We start from the raw sequence: 17,919 nt of genomic DNA on the forward strand, positions 1-17,919 counted from the left end.
TAGCAAAACTCCTTTACTACTTTAAGTGTCTCATTTCCTAATCTAATTCCCTCAGCATCACCTGATTTAATTTGACTACATTCCATTATCCTTGTTTTGCTTTTGTTGATGTTCATCTTATATCCTCCTTTCAAGACACTATCCATTCTGTTCAACTGTTCTTCCAAGTCCTTTGCTGTCTCTGACAGCATTACAATGTCATCAGCGAATCTCAAAGTTTTTATTTCTTCTCCATGGATTTTAATACCCACTCTGAATTTTTCTTTTGTTTCCTTCACTGCTTGCTCAATATACAGATTGAATAACATTGTGGAGAGGCTACAACCCTGTCTCACTCATTTCCCAACCACTGCTTCCCTTTCATGTCCCTCAACTCTTATAACTGCCATCTGGTTTCTGTACAAATTGTAAATAGCCTTTCATGCCCTGTATTTTACCCCTGCCACCTTCAGAATTTGAAAGAGAGCATTCTACTCAACATTGTCAAAAGCTTTCTCTAAGTCTACAAATGCTAGAAATGTAGGTTTGCCTTTCCTTAATCTATTTTCTAAGATAAGTTGTAGGGTCAGTATTGCCTCACGTGTTCCAATATTTCTACAGAATCCAAACTGATCTTCCCTGAGGTCAGCTTCTAGCAGTTTTTCCATTCGTCTGTAAAGAATTCGGGTTAGTATTTTGTATCCATGTCTTATTAAACTGATTGTTCGGTAATTGTCACATCTGTCAGCACCTGCTTTCTTTGGGATTGGAATTATTATATTCTTCTTGAAGTCTGAGGGTATTTCGCCTGTCTCATACATCGTGCTCGAAGATGGTAGAGTTTTGTCAGGACTGGCTCTCCCAAGGCTGTCAGTAGTTCTAATGGAATGTTGTCTACTCCTGGGGCCTTGTTTCGACTCAGGTCTTTCAGTGCACTGTCAAATTCTTCACGCAGTATCGTAAGCTGTTAAGCTTATTATGCATTAGTTCTGTCCTTGATAATTGTCAGAACTGTACAGATGATATTATTCCAAATGTCTGATGAGTGTATCTCTATATTCATTTATTCCACAAATCAGTTTGAATACGCTTTTGGTTGCCATTTATCCTGATGGTTTTAGAAGTACTAAAGTAATGTTATCTTCTCTTTTGCATTATTTGACTGTAAGTCTTCCTAAGCTCCATTAAACTTGTCTGTAATACTGAATGTCCTGTGCCTACCACATGAACTCCCATTTCTTCCCCAGAGGGGAACTCATTGACGCCCTCCCATGGAAATGTAGATTGTGCAAAAAAGACAAACAGGAGGCAAATGTGCCCTTCATGCTGAATTGGAACACTTGAAATTTGTGCTAGATAGGTTGAAGAGGAAAAAGAGCATGGGAAATGGGTGAAGATAACAACCAATAGGTGAACGAGAAACAGATATTTAGCTTCCTTATCTACATTTGAGCTTAAAGTATCGAATAAATTCGCTACATGAAGTATGAGAGGAAGAGCCTCATCCAACCATATGCCACAGTAGGGTGCAGCAGACTGCTATCAAAGAAACTAAGTGTAGCTTAGTACTAAAAGAGAGCAGGAACAAAAGTGTCTTGTTGCTAGGTAGTAGCCATGGGAGGGGTATAGGCCAGATGGTGCAGAAATAATTAGGAACAGGGAACCAGTTTACAAGTATTGTGAAGCGATGTGTTCCCCTTAGCCAGACTACAAATGACATAGGGAATTTATGCAAAGATTTTTGCAAAGAGGATCAGGTTATTGTGGTAGGGGGAGCAGAGAGCAGCCTGGCTAATGACATGTAACCTGTAGCTTGTCCAGAGGTACATGTTCCACTTATTCCTTAATGTTAGAAAAAAGATGATTGTGTAAAAGCAAAAGTAGCTTTGTGGTAGGTGGGAGAATCCCACTATTCAAGGTTATTATAATTTATACATAAAATCCATGAAATGGAATGCATACAGCACGTCTCAGGCACAACAGAATCATAGCATAATAGTTGTGTGGATGTTTAATTGTGCCTTGCTGTCATTACTCAGAGGTGGTTTGGACACCTCAGACAAGAATAATTGTCAATAGTTCTAAAAACTAAAGAGGACTAAAAACAGTTGGTTCATTCATTATTAAGCTGAACTTTACTTACTAGACATGACAGATATGTTTAGATATATATTGATGTATGGCTTGGAAAATTGGGTTCTTTACAGTATATTGGAAGATTGTTCAAGATTATTTAAAGTACAACAGTTTTGTGAGAGAATGTAGAGCTATAATTTCATAGTTGCTGAATGTATTTAGAACTCTCTTACAGACTTCACAGATACTGCATCAAAGAAGAGCTGTAAATGGTATCCAGTGACCTTGGTTGGCAATTTCATAACATCAAGAAATCATCAGAAGGTGATTGTATTTGAGAAGAATTCCAGATAAAACTCACACAGGCTGCCAAAAGGAGGTAGAACCTTAATGCCATTGGCATCATTAATATTATACAATGCAAGAAGAATCCATTTGGTGCCCTAGTGACAGGATGGGAACAAGCAGAAGTAGTTTAAGAGAGTTCTGAAGCAAATACAGAGAAAATTCCATTAAAATAACACCAGCATACAAGGTGTTGTCAGGGACAACAGAAGTCAACAAGTACCCTGACAACTAAGTATGCAATAGTCAGCAATGAAATAAAAAGTACATTAAAAAGATTTGTAGATTCCTGGGGAACAATTATTGAATGAATTAACACCAGTCATGAAGTGGAAGATATAATTAGTCCAAGACTAGGAAGAATGACACCTGTGACAGCAGTAAGCAGGTGTCATCTCACCAATGTGAGTCATAGCACAGGAGGTTGGTTACAGTGGCACTACAGATCCCATTGTTGGTCACAGACTGCATCCCGCCAGCCTATGGCATCTCTGTCATTCAACAGACCAGCTTCTTGCTGGCAGCTCATCACTATGAGAGCTACCTTCAAGCAGTGTGGTGAGCTGCGATACATAATATTTTATTGGCATGTGAGATTGTTTTTTGTTTTGTTTTGTGGATCATGCTGCTGTGAAAGGAAAAACACTGAAGTAGGAGTAAATCAAGCATGAGAGGTTGAAACTAGTATAGATTTGCATGTGTGTGCTCACTAGGAGCATGGATGAAATACCAAACTGGCTAAGTTCCTGCATGAAAATCTAATTATGCAAATATATGCCATTTAGACTAATTTAAATTGTAAGATTAGTTCAGTTGAAACAAATTTAAATAATAATTTAAATGCTGTTCAAACTTTTGTAAACTTTTGTAAAAAACTTTTGTAAAAAATAAATAAGAATATTATAATATAGAAATCTTCTATAATATAGAAACAGAATTATATACCACTAAAACTGATTTAGATGGCAGCATTGATGCTCAAGGTGAAGAATTAAAGAACCGAGTTGATGTTCTATCAGGCAGTCTCAAAGCTACCAAAAACTATCAAATAACTTAAAAAAATTGTAAGAAGGTAAGTTTACCAATATAGAGGCCACACTAGCTAAATTACCTAAGAATTTACACAAGGACATTGAAGGGCATTGTGGCTTAGTTAGATTTGAGGGACAGGAGAAATTCAAAGCAGTAGATAAAAAAAAAAAACAAATAGCATTGGTTATAATAAGAAATCTTAACTGATGAACAACCAGATCTTAGAAACACAAAATCAAATAGAGACTTTAGAACAGGGTAAAGACATAATAAATGTAACCAATAACACAGATGTTTTGACTACTTTGAAGTAACATCTCCAGTTTCCTTGAAGGCGATATGCAGTTGGGGACAGGTATACATTTATTCAACCAGTTCCCAAAATTCAAACCTGAGGAAGAAGTTCTCCTATTTATTTTCTCAGAGTGTTTTTCAAGACCATTACCCAAGAAGTGACAAGGGCATTCAAAGAATGGTTTATTCTTTGTTACCTAGTAGAGAAAGCAGCTGAATTGGGGTACTGCTCATTTGGAAGATTTTAAAGCTGGGAAGACTTTCAAGAAAGGCTTAGAAAGAAGTACTGATCAGGTAGCACACAAGAAAAATTGAATTTAGAATTGTTGGATCCAAAACGTTATAATAGTTTGTGGGGTAGTTAGAAAAATTATACTGAGCGGCATATTATGAGATCAAAATATTTGGATAGTCCAATAGAAGAGATACAAATAGTAAATATATTGATGTGACAATTACCTTATTTAGTGGGGAAAATAAAATCCCTATAGGTAAAAACAAATGTTGATATACAGTATAAATCTTGTTGATATATAAAAAATAGTAATTTGTATCTTTTCCGTGATAAATTTTCTATCGTTTCCTTTTCTTTATTGATAACTGATTGGCTCTGTAGACAAATTTTCTAGAATAGGATGAGTAGGATATTACTTGGTATATATGCTTTAATTGCAGTAATATTTGTGGTTGAGAGAAGTTATTTCAATAAATCATGTAAATTATTACATTCGTATGTGCTCTAAGTGATGACCTAATGGTGTGAGACGGATGGATGAAGCTGATATGACAACTTACTACCGATGACTGATGTGAGTATATTCTAACCTCTTCTGGCTTACAGTAAGGGTGTGTTTAGGACTGCTTCTTGGACCCTTGTACATTATAGCTAAAGCAAACTGTTCTGTAGGGCATATTAAGACTCTTCATCCTCTGGCATTTCAGTCAAGTACTTGACCAGACAAAGTCCTTTTGGAGTGGCATGGGAATCTGTCTTTGTGGTCTATCTTCTTCTTTCCTTTGGCCTAAACGCATTCATTTTTCTTCCACCTTTCTTTCTTTTCTGTTCGAAATACTTGCTCCATCTTCCCTCTGTCTCTACACAAGTTTCTGTTGATGAAGCACTTCCTTTTTCTGACCAATTTAGTGGTGAGCGTATCCTGTTTTCACAGGAATCAATGGAAAGATGTCTAGATAGACACAGGGTAACTCACTAACTATCATAAGAGTGACAGACTCAGAGACAAATAATTTTTTTGACACTTTGATGGATAGTTTACATTATTTACCAGTGTTGTTGGCATTACCACAATAATGACAGGGAGGATGAGGAGAGGCGATAGTCATCTACTAACAAGAAAGGTGACAAGGTAACATAATATGTGAATATATCCATAGGGGCAGAGGTATTGGAAGTGAGGTATGACAACTGATAACATGAGTAACTGGAGAGCAGCATAGTTAGAAGGGTCTACTTGAACTATTGCCCACAAGATTGTGATAGTGCTAAAAATAATTAAGCCCTATAAGAAACAGTAATTAAGTAACAAAGTGCTACATTTTTAGGATAAAGTATAAGAATTGAAGAGCTAATAAAGGAATTAGAGGATGATGTAATTATAAAAAGAAATTTATTGACAATAAACAGCAGAAGTATAAGGATTTTCAGCAGTGAATAAGGTGAAATTCTATTACATATTGTGCATTGTGTGAATTGTGTTTTATTCATCTCATGACGTACATTTGTAATCCATTTGGCTTGCATACAGGAGACAGGTCAAATATTTATAAAACAATTACAATGATTTTTACATTAATAAATGATAGGACTATAATAAGTAACAACACTATAAGGATAACACATTGTACCTAGCTCAAATTGCCAGTTTGTCCTGCATGAATTCATCCAATGAGTACTATCACTTCAGTGTCAGTACCTCATATAGCTTTCTTTTAAGTGAACCTAAATTCATCTGCATCAACTTGTTCCCTTTTAACTTATTACAAATTTTCATTTCCGTGTATTATGGTCCCTGGGCATACAGTCTGAGGTGGTGGGTGGGGAGCATAAAATTTTCTTTGTTTCTGGTATCATGTGAATGGACAAAACAGTTTCCCTCAAATAAGTCATGTTTGGTGTACAAAAATACACTCCTGGAAATTGAAATAAGAACACCGTGAATTCATTGTCCCAGGAAGGGGAAATTTTATTGACACATTCCTGTGGTCAGATACATCACATGATCACACTGACAGAACCACAGGCACATAGACACAGGCAAAAGAGCATGCACAATGTCGGCACTAGTACAGTGTATATCCACCTTTCGCAGCAATGCAGGCTGCTATTCTCCCATGGAGACAATCGTAGAGATGCTGGATGTAGTCCTGTGGAACGGCTTGCCATGCCATTTCCACCTGGCGCCTCAGTTGGACCAGCATTCATGCTGGACGTGCAGACCACGTGAGACAATGCTTCATCCAGTCCCAAACATGCTCAATGGGGGACACATCCGGAGATCTTGCTGGCCAGGGTAGTTGACTTACACCTTCTAGAGCACATTGGGTGGCACGGGATACATGCGGACGTGCATTGTCCTGTTGGAACAGCAAGTTCCCTTGCCGGTCTAGGAATGGTAGAACGATGGGTTCGATGACGGTTTGGATGTACTGTGCACTATTCAGTGTCCCCTCGACGATCACCAGAGGTGTACGGCCAGTGTAGGAGATCGCTCTCCACACCATTATGCCGGGTGTTGGCCCTGTGTGCCTCGGTCGTATGCAGTCCTGATTGTGGCGCTCACCTGCACGGCGCCAAACATGCATACGACCATCATTGGCACCAAGGCAGAAGCGACTCTCATTGCTGAAGACGACACGTCTTCATTCGTCCCTCCATTCACGCCTGTCGCGACACCACTGGAGGCGGGCTGCATGATGTTGGGGCGTGAGCGGAAGACGGCTTAACGGTGTGCGGGACCATAGCCCAGCTTCATGGAGACGTTTGCGAATGGTCCTTGCCGATACCCCAGTAGCAACAGTGTCCCTAATTTGCTGGGAAGTGGCGGTGCGGTCCCCTACGGCACTGCGTACGTTCCTACGGTCTTGGCGTGCATCCGTGCGTCGCTGCGGTCCGGTCCCAGGTCGACGGGCACGTGCACTTTCTGCCGACCACTAGCGACAACATCGATGTACTGTGAAGACCTCACGCCCCACGTGTTGAGCAATTCGGCAGTATGTCCACCCAGCCTCCCGCATGCCCCCTATATGCCCTCGCTCAAAGTCTGTCAACTGCACATACGGTTCACATCCACACTGTCGCGGCATGCTACCAGTGTTAAAAACTGCGATGGAGCTCCGTATGCCACGGCAAACTGGCTGACACTGATGGCGGCGGTGCACAAATGCTGCGCCGCTAGCGCCATTCGACGGCCAACACCGCGGTTCCTGGTGTGTCCGCTGTGCCGTGCGTGTGATCATTGCTTGTACAGCCCTCTCGCAGTGTCCGGAGCAAGTATGGTGGGTCTGACACACCAGTGTCAATGTGTTCTTTTTTCCATTTCCAGGAGTGTATAATAATCTCATATATGTATAAGGATGACAGAGTTAATATTTTAAGTTTTCTAAATAATGGTCGACATGGTTCTTTGTGATTTGCAGTGCACATATTTCGTATGATTTCCTTCTGTCTTTTTAGTATTCCCACTATGTTTGTTGAGTTACCCCAAAAAATAATACCATAACTAATAATGGATTCGAAGTAGCTTGTCATGTGTCCATGTCAGTTGCAGTTGACAATATTTGCATTGCAAATGCAAAGCTGCTCAGTTTGTTTGCCAGGTATTCATTGTGTGCCTGTCAGCTCAAATTTTTATCTACATTTAAACCTAAGAATTTGACTGAGTCAACTTCTTCTGTACCTTGGTTGTTGTGTACAATTTTAATCTGCTCACATTTTGACTGTTTGGTTCTGAACTGCTTCACGTGAGTTGTAGATATGTTTAGATTCACCCCATTTAGCTGAAACCAAGTTTCTAAGGTGCAGAGGGTACTGATCACAGATTTTGGAATTTTTTCTGAGTCCTGATCTTCAACTAAGATAGAAGTATCATCTGCAAACAGAACTGACGATGAGCTGATATTTAATGGTAAGTCATTAACATAAAAGAGAAATAGGACTGGGCCTAATACTGAGCCTTGTGGAACACCCTGAGCTATTTTTTTTTTCCAGTCAGAAAAATAATATATGCCATTTGAAGAAATGCTAACTTGCTTTCTGTTGGATAAGTAGGATTTAAGCCATTCTAGGGCACTGTTACTAATGCCATACTTTTCAAGTTTGTATACAAGCAATGCATGGTTTACAGTATCAAATGCCTTTGTGAGGTCACAGAAAATTCCTGTCACCTTATTTCTCTTGTCTAATGATGTGCTTATTTTCTCAATGAAACTGTGTACCGCATCAATGGTGTTTTTACCCTGCTGAAAACCACTGTATTTGTTATTTTAATGCTACAGAGTCATATAAAGCGAGTCTTAGTGCAATGAATGGAAAATGGCGTACAATATGATCTGATGACACAAATAATAATTTGTTATAATTTTTGTTGAAATAGAGGCTATCAGAATAAAATGTGAATGCTTCACTGATAACAGTACTCAACAAAACAATGTGGCAACATGTATGTATACAGTTATTGCCTTATAGAGCAACTTTATTTTAAAGCAACTGAAGATTAAATAGTAAACAGACACTGGGCATATAATTAGAATGTTTTTGGGATGGAGTGCATCTGTTGTTTTTTATGTAGATGCGAATGGTGTAGATAGTGAGAGGGTGTGTTTACGTATAGAAAAGGGAGCCTAAATCTGAGGGTCGGGTGAATCCAGGGTAAGGAAGGGCCAGTCCTAACATTTGCAAGGAACACTCTCATCATAGAATTTATAACGTATGTAATCAGTATCTATCCAAAGGTTAAGGTACAAATACATCTCTTATAAAGATAGGAAGCTGCAAAGTGACAGTTTGTCACCCAACTGTGTTCTCCAACATAGTCAAAAGTACATGTACTTACCGGGTATACATTGAATTTGTGCAATCTTCATTTCTGTGAATATTGACAAAAAACAAACCCTTGAGACTTGGAGATGTTAGGCACTGTAACGTCCAAGATCAGAATGTAGCACCTCAAGGTAATTTAGAGTGTGTCATCATGGGTTATGAGACATTAAATGTAACAGAAAGGTTTATGCAATCTATAAAATGGGTCAAATCAAAGTATAAGGAAATGTACAATAAAAGATAGAAACTGCATAGATAAAAAATGTTGACATGTATTTATTCATCTGACAACCAGTCATTTGAATAACAAAACTATATGAATGAAAACTATAATTTAAGATAAGAAAAAAATCTACACTTTTGTTTTAAGGACACCTAAATAAATGTGTTCTGGAGTGATGAATATATGTAATGTCCAGTGAGAAAATAAACAGAAGGAAAGAACAAAATTATGTATATTGCTTCTAGTAAAAGACTGAATAAAATTAAATGCAACAGAAGCTAGAGTTTGAGAGTAATATTCTGTCTGCAGATCCTAATTTAAAAGGTGCCAATAGTATTTTGTCTAATTAGGTGTTTCACTTAGTATCTTTTCTCTTAGTTGGAGGATCTTAAGCATTACTTGTAGATTGTACAGAAGTAATTTTCGGCATATTCCTTGATCTTAGAAGAAAGGTGATTGAAGGTGATTGTGTAAAAGAGTAAGTAGCTTTGAAATAGGTGCAAGCATCCCATTGTTTGAGATTGTTATTTTTGGATGTTTCAGAGAAGAAGAGCCATCAGTAGGCATAAAAACAAAAGAGGTCTGAAAAATGATGTGTTCATTCATTATTAAGTTGAATTGTGGTCACTAGATGTGACAAACATATTTATATTTGTATTGATGTATGACTTAGAACTTCATGATATGTTGCAGTCTGTTGTAAGATAGTGTAAGATGATTTAAAATACAGCAGTTTTCCAATGGAATGTTGAGCTGTAATATTGTAGCTTCTGCATGTATTTGGAACTCTTTACAGTCTTGGCAGCAACTGCATCAGAGAGGTCTTGATTAGCAAGTCGACAACATCAATAAATCACCAGAAGGTGACTGTAATCGAGGAGAATTCCAGGTAAAAATTGCAGAAGCTACCAGAAGGTGACAGAACAAGGGCAATATTATCAGCATTTGTATGCAGGGAGAAACAGTTTGCTATGGACAGAAATCTTATTTGGATCCTACAATATGATTTCTGTAATTAACTTCCCAACACGGGTGCATAAAGACAGCAGGACTCTAATTAATAATGTTTTCTTCGGTGAAGGTGAAAGGAAGAATGTAACTGTTTACCCAGTAACAAATGCTCTCTCTAATCATTATGCACTGCTAGATAGGACAGATAAGATAGTGCCCTACAGAATAGCTACTCCTCAGTGGAAATCAAGTTGAATAATCAATGACTCCAGGACAAATGTTTTTAAGAATAGTTTAGAAGAGATGAGCTGGGATGAAAGTAATAATAAACCAAATGCTAATATAAAATGCTAACATAAAATTTAATCTATTCATATGAGTATTTGATACAAGCTTTCTGCGTTGCGTAACCTAATCAGAAAGGACATTACACAGCCATGTAAAAAACCATGGTTTCCTGGAGAGATTAAAGTATCTTGTGAAAGGAAAAGGGAAATGTATCTGTGTGCATGAACAAGTAGAATCCTGCAGTAGTTACACAATACAATGTTTGCTCAAAATTACCAAGAAAAGTTATCAAAAATCAAGGAACATGCACATAATGTCAGAAATCAGTAATTCTGCCAACAAACTTAAGGCTGTATGGAATGTAATGAAATGAGTGTCAGGACAAGCAACCACAGAACAGGATAACATCACTACTGAAATGAATGGAAGGACTATAAATGATGAGTCAGAGGTAGCAAATGCATTTAATAATCAATTCTTAAATATAGTAGAAAACATCAGGACAAACAGTTAAAAAAAAAGTCACAGCACTATGTTGAGAAAGCAACTCTCATAAAACTGAATTATAGGACTGTATCACCAATTTCTCCTTCTGAAATTAAGAAAATTATATATTTTTTTCAAAAATTTAAAATGAAATAGTTTTTATGCTCTTTCTGATAGAGCACTAAAGACTTGTTTCCATATAATAATCCCTATCTTACCAAAATATGTAATTCATCATTAACTGAAGGCATTTTTCCAGATAGACTGACAGATGCTGCTGTCAAACCCCTCCGCACAAAAGGTGATCGGAGAAATGTCAACAACTACTGACCTGTTTCAGTGCTGACATCATTTTCCAAAATTTTTGAGAATGTTATGTACTCTCGAATAGTATCTCACCTGGGCAACAATAATACCATCAGCAAATGACAGTTTGAATTTCAGAAGAGTTGTTCTGCTGTGAATGTCATTTGCATGCAAAGTCACCAAAGTCATTAAATAATAAAATAACTGTAAGTCATATTTTTTTGCAACCTATCTAAGGCATTTGACTGTTTGAATCACAGTATTTCCTAGATAAATTGGTTTTATGTGACTTATGGATAAAATCATATCTAACCAAAAGGATGCAAAAAGTTGTACTTAGTAATTCGACCAATGTAGTCTGGAGACATTATTCTGAGTGTGGAGAAAACTTGGGTGGGGTTCCCCAGTACTTAGTTTCAGAACTACTCCTACTGTTCCCAATATATGTAAGTGATTTTCCAGATAATGTGCAATAATCAGAATTGGGTCTTTTTGAAGACGACAATAGTATTGTAATTAGCCAAAACATAAAAACAGAAACAATAATAAATAACAAACAATGTTCTTAAAAGTAACATTGATGGGATCTCACCCTCAGTTTTAAAAGGACACAGTATAGGGTGTGGTATAAGGGATGTTATACTGATGGTGAGTTTCATGTTTTGTGGGACTTACGAAACAGCTTAGTTCAGCCACATTTTGCACTTACTATCATTTGAAGTCTTGGGGAGAGACAAATTAATAAGTTGACATATTTTGCAACTTTAAATCGAGAGTGTCATATAGAATAATTCACTGAGGTAACTCATCTTCAAGAAAGAAAGTCCTCATTGCTCAAAATCATACTTTAAGAATAATATTTGGGACTCACCCAGAGTCATCTTGCAGACATCTGTTTAAGAAGCTGGGCAGTCTGATTGCTGCTTCACAGTACATTTATGCCCTCATTGATGCAACCAATTCAGGCAGTGAGATGGATTTATTATAACTGTCCAAAATTCATCCATACGTGCTGCCTGCACCACTAATAATGCTGCAAGCTGCAAGTGGCCACCACAAGACAAATTCTGAAAAGAAGTAGGTGCTGCACTGAGAACGGCAGTTCTCGTCAGTGCTCTGTATCATCTGCGTATTTCACTGGCCAGCTTGTGATAACAACTACCACCTTGGAGCTGATCTACTCTTGGACTGTGTGATTCTGTACTCTTGTTCATTGTTTGTCTATCTAGTGAATATAGAACAAAGAGTGTTAGTAAGTGTAAATCTCAACAGTGGCAACAAGTAGTTTTGGACCTGCTGTACTTTGATTTCTGTGACATCACGGACCATAAACTACTGCAGCAGGGTTTGCATACCAACAGGTAGAGCGTTGATTGGATGGGCAGTGGAGCAACAGCATCAGCACTTGGTTTTACAACAACAGTTGTCAGTGTTGTTGTTAGAGACGCCTTGTCCTTGACTGTTCTTTCATTTCTTTCCTTTGTGGATTGCATTCACCAGTAGTAAATGTATTTATAGTACATCAATCATCATTTTGCAGCATACCAGATAACCAACACTGACAGGTAACAATCCTATTTCCTGTCATGGTGCTGCTCCACAAGTTGTCTCCTACAGTGAATCCTGACACCATTCACACTATTGACACTCTGATTAAACTGGCATCAGGGAAACCTGTCAAGCTCCCACTCATTCTGCACATGGTGAATCAGATAATACATTTCCAGATGGAAATTGGTGCATCTTCTTCTCTGATCAATAATTCTGCCTATGCGATGCTGGCCTCCTGTCCACTGCCCTCATATCAGGGAAAGGTCATTGCCTATGGCAATGCCCAGTACAAGGCATGTTTTCAATGGAGGTCTCATATAGAAATGTGTCTCACATGCTTTTATTTTTGGTGACTTCTTCTAGGGTAGCAGAAAACATCGTTGGGTTAGGTGCCTTCAAGCAATTTATATTTGGTATCCTCAGATATTCCATTTCAAAGAATTAAAGATATGATGACCTCTTTTCCGGAACTGTTTGCTCCATGTTTGGGTGAGGCAGCACTTGTCAAGATGCGCCTTCATTTGAAGCCAGGCTTCATGCAGGCATGCCTAATTCCTCACAACCTCCAGGACATTGTGAAGGTGGAAATGGACAGGTTTATTACCCTAAATGTGGTCACCTCAGTTTCTTCAAGTCATTAGGCTTCACCCCTCATCATTTGCAAAAAACTGGATGGCTCTCTCAGGCTGTGTGGTGAATGACCAGTTGATTGTAGATTCTTTACCAACTTCATGACCAGAGTACTTGTTCTCCAAGATACAGAACAGAGACTATTACACAAAGATGACTCTGTCAGATGCATATTTACAGCTGCTGTTATGTTCAGATTCCTGTGACCTGTTGGTGTTTAAAATAAACCCTTTGGCATGGTCCGGTATAACCAGCTACCATTTGCAGTCGCTAGTGCTCCAGCTGTTTCTCAGTGTATCTTGGAACAACAGATTCAGGGCATTCCCTTGTGTGCCATTTATTTAGATGACATCATTGTGACAGGGGCATCTATGGCTGAGCACCTCCAGCACTCCTTGTTTTATCACTTATTGCCAAGATAGAAGTGTAAGTTTTTCCAGGTCTTGGTAGAGTACCTTGGCTTCCTCCTCTCTCATCACTGCATTCAAAGTCCTTTGTAAGAAGGGGGCTTGATTCATGCTGTCATCTGCTTCTGGAGTGGCATTTCTCATGCTCAAGCAGGCTCTGCAATTGTTCCATGGTTTGTGGCATAATCTCTGGGAAAGCCCTTCTCCTCACCACTGATGCCTCACAACATGGAGTTTGCATGGTGGTCTTCCACCAGGACCCCAATGACTCTGAACATCCCATTGTTTTCATTTCTAAAGCTCTCACCTAGGCTCAGCATAATTACTTGCAGAGAGAGAAAGAGGCGTTAGCTATTGTCTGTGTATGGAGAAGTTCCATACCTATTTGTACAGCATGAGGTTTCAGTTGACCACAAACCGTTACTCACATTATTTGATCCTTGGTCCAGACTCCTGGGCAAAGTGACGCAAAGGCATCAGCATTGTGCATTGTTTTTGTCCACATATATGAACACCATCCTCTGCAAATCTTGTGGTTGCATGCAAATGCTGACATTCTGTCTCATCTGCTGATGGTACAGATCCAGAGTTTGACACTTAGGAAATCATCATTTTTTAAGTAGGCTCTGACTCTTCATTTCCCCTTCAAGAGTTCCCCCTCAATCATTCAGCAGTTGTGAGGCAGATGCCACAGTCCATTCTGTTGTCCAGGGTCACCTCCTCCAGATGGAATGAAACTGGCCTGAGATTGTTATTTCACCAGCTCTGTGCCTTAAAGTCCTTCATCTCCTGCATGGGGCTGTTCTGCATATGAATCAACTTGCCCATCAGCATACCTATTGCCAGGCCAAGGATAGGGATATCGAGTCAATGGTTCGCTACTGTACCATGTGTACGCACCAGCAGCCAGCTCCCCCACAAGGATTTTCTCCCTGGCTCCAGCCAGGCCCCTGGAAGCAGCTTCACATTGACTTTACTAGCACTTTCTTGAAGTGGATGTGACTCACAGTGGTTGACTCATTCTCCAAATTTCCTTATATCCAACCAACAAATCTCATTTGGGCTTGTCTCACTTCCTTTTTACTGAGGGTCTCTTGTCAGCCATTGTCATGGAAAATAGCCCCCAGTTTACCTCCACATAGTTTGCTCATTTTTCTGAGCTCCAAGAGATCACACCTGCTCAACATCCCATTCCACCCTCAGTCCAACAGGGAGGTGGAACAGATGGTGTGGACTTTCAAGGAGAAGATGTCAACTATGCACACTCTGCTTCCATGGACGAGACACTCATGTGGTTTTTGGTGAGCCACCAGACCACTCTGATTGCTGGAAAGTGCTCTGATGGGTTACTGCAGTCAGCAGTCAGCACTGTAGGGGGCACTACCAACCCTGTGTGCTGTCTTCAGGAGAAGGGTTAATGTAACTGACTTGGATAGTGAGACGGAGTTATCACACTGTCAAAAGCGATCCATACTTGCTGCCCACACTGCCAGCGACTCTGCAATCTGTGAATGGTCAACACAACAAAAATGCGAGAAAGAAACTGTTCCCTCAAGGTGACTGTCATGTCACCTGGCATGATCCTGTGGGTAACCTGCCGGATATAAGCAGGCACTCTGCAGTGAACTACAGGTCTTGTTGGTACTCCATATGATCTGCATATTACATTGGCCACATTATGATGACAGCTACCACAGATCTAGACTACTCTTGGGCTGTGTGATTCTGTACTTCTTGTTCACTGTTTGTATATATCGTGATTATGGAACAAAGAGTGTTAGTAAGTGTAAACCTCAATACTCACAAAGTTTGTTGTAAGTAATTGACTTCAGTTCAAGAGGAACAGATATGTACATCTATACAAAACAAAGTCTTATAAATGTTTGGCATGTAGCCATACTCACAGATTAATTTATGAAGTGAAAGTAAAATGGCTCATTCCACATCATTATGATTTATCATGCAAATGGTTCCTGGAATGTTACACCAACTAACATACTAATCAATCAGGTCTAGAAGCCTTCAATATACTGTTTTTCTTACAGTCTTAATGTTGACACCTTTGCTTTTAAGGGGACATTGTGTATCCTATGCCGCCAATGTTAAATAATCAAATTTTGTGACCCATTATCTTGGAAACGTTTTAAGACACCAATTTACAAATTTTCATAGTTATTGAATGCACCTTTCTAGACATACAGAACTAGAATTATTACTAAAATTGTATTGTGGGGCAGCTTATCTTTCTTTTTCTAACACTCAATTTTTTGACAGAATTTTTTAAGTAAATGAACATAAAAACAAAACAACTCAGGTTATTTTAATTATTCTAGTTCCATATGTGATGAATCTCACACTTGGCATACTATGAAAATTTCATGTTTCTACCATTATTACTTTATTAGAAAATGGGTCATTTATTGCAAAAAACGTAGTTTAGAGATATTGAGATTTAAAACTTTTTAATTACAAATTCTTATACAGATTTACTTTTCTGCATCTTTTATGCACTAGAATTACCTTGGCCCACAATCTGCATCTTCTTCAGTGTCACAACAGCCCAGTGCTTGCCTCCTTCTTTTCTTTCTTGCTTCTTTTGTCATTTGCTGAGCAGCTAACTCTGCTTCACATACACAAAGCTCATCCAGCTCTCACAGTCCTTTACTTGTGTCTGTCTAAATCTTCTTCCTAACTTCTCCAGAACCTTAAGTATTTCATAGTTCCCACCATTAAAAGTTATTACAGCTTCATATACTGCTAACTTTAGAGTCATAAGGCCAACAAATAAATTTTTAGGCTCACGGCACCACAGAACATTATTGAAGGACTCATTTATATTCTGGGTCTTCTCATGTAAACATTTCTTTAGCAGCTCAGGATTTGCCAAATCTCTGTAAATAGGTTTTGATGGGCTCCATTACTGCCAAAGGATGAGAATGTTTATGTGTAAATTCATGCAGGGTGCCAGAAAATTCAGCTTGCCCATATTTACACCAAGTGTTTGGTGGAGGTGGACACAAAGCACAAAGCATGACACAGCTTTTCATTAGTTGACATTTGATGAAAGAAAGTGCTCCACACAGCTCTTTTCATCTTCTCTTAACTGTCACACTTATCTCTAAAGGCCTTCCCATAATATTCCTGTCATTCCTCAATTACTTTGTCCATTAGTCTTCCAGCACATTTTATTGTCTTGCCATCAGACAGTTTTGTGTTATCCAGCTTGGTTTTGCAGATCAATTATGACAATGTCCATAATATCATTACTTTTACCACTGTCACCCATTTTCAAAGTTACTTTCCTTTTCGATTCACTAAGGGTGTGATCACTTCAGAAACATTATTATGGTTTCCTACAAAAATAGAACACATGTTTTCAAGTACTTCAGAAGAAAATGCAGGTCTCACATATCTGTTACCCACAAATTTGCATTACTTGAAGTTACTTTTACAGTTAGTCATTTTGTTTGTGTATAAAAAGCAATAGAAGTTAGCTTACTACACAAATAGCCAATAATCACTCTACTTTCAACCAAAACTAGTACCAGAAACAAAGGACTGATTTGTTTATTCATAATGCCAACTTCTGAGACATAGCAGTAGGCACAAAACAAAGCCTTCTAGACTATAGTTCCCAAGATATGACTGCTCAACTGTGGCAGTATATGCATAGCCCCAAAATTTGACAGTTACATGTCAGCATTCAAAATATTATTTGAAGGTCTCACAATTGTCTCATTTTAATGTATTATACACCAAAATGTTTAGGGAAGTCCAGAGTACATTATGGAGTAGAAAACAGAAAATGTATTGCTTTATTCCTATCTTTTCTGAAACATTTTTGTACTTCCCTCTTTGAACGATCAGTTGAAGTTTTTGTACTGTTGCATAAGGTTTCTTCACAATCACCTTCCTTGCATGTCTCTTTTCAACTGAACTGTCTATTGTGATTTTCATTATCACTGTATCTATAGCCATAGAGAACTTCAAACATATCATTTCTCAGTTTTTCAGTATCTAATTTCTTTACACATTAATTTTTTCAGAATCTTCTCATGTCTCTAGGCCTTTTCCAAGTGTACTTCCTCCTCTTGTGATTTTTGATCAGAGTATTTGCCATCTCTAACTGAAATTTCTCACAGAACTCAATTAGACTATCTCCTCTGTCATTCCTACAACCAAACCAATATTGTCTTTTATCCCTCTTTTCTATTCCTTCTCCTGCTTCAGCATTGCAATCCTCCATAACTATTAGATTATCATCTCTCTTTAATCCTTCAATAAAATCATAT

The sequence above is a fragment of the Schistocerca gregaria genome, chromosome 2 (genome assembly GCF_023897955.1).
Source record: "Schistocerca gregaria isolate iqSchGreg1 chromosome 2, iqSchGreg1.2, whole genome shotgun sequence".
NCBI classification, from domain to species: domain Eukaryota; kingdom Metazoa; phylum Arthropoda; class Insecta; order Orthoptera; family Acrididae; genus Schistocerca; species Schistocerca gregaria.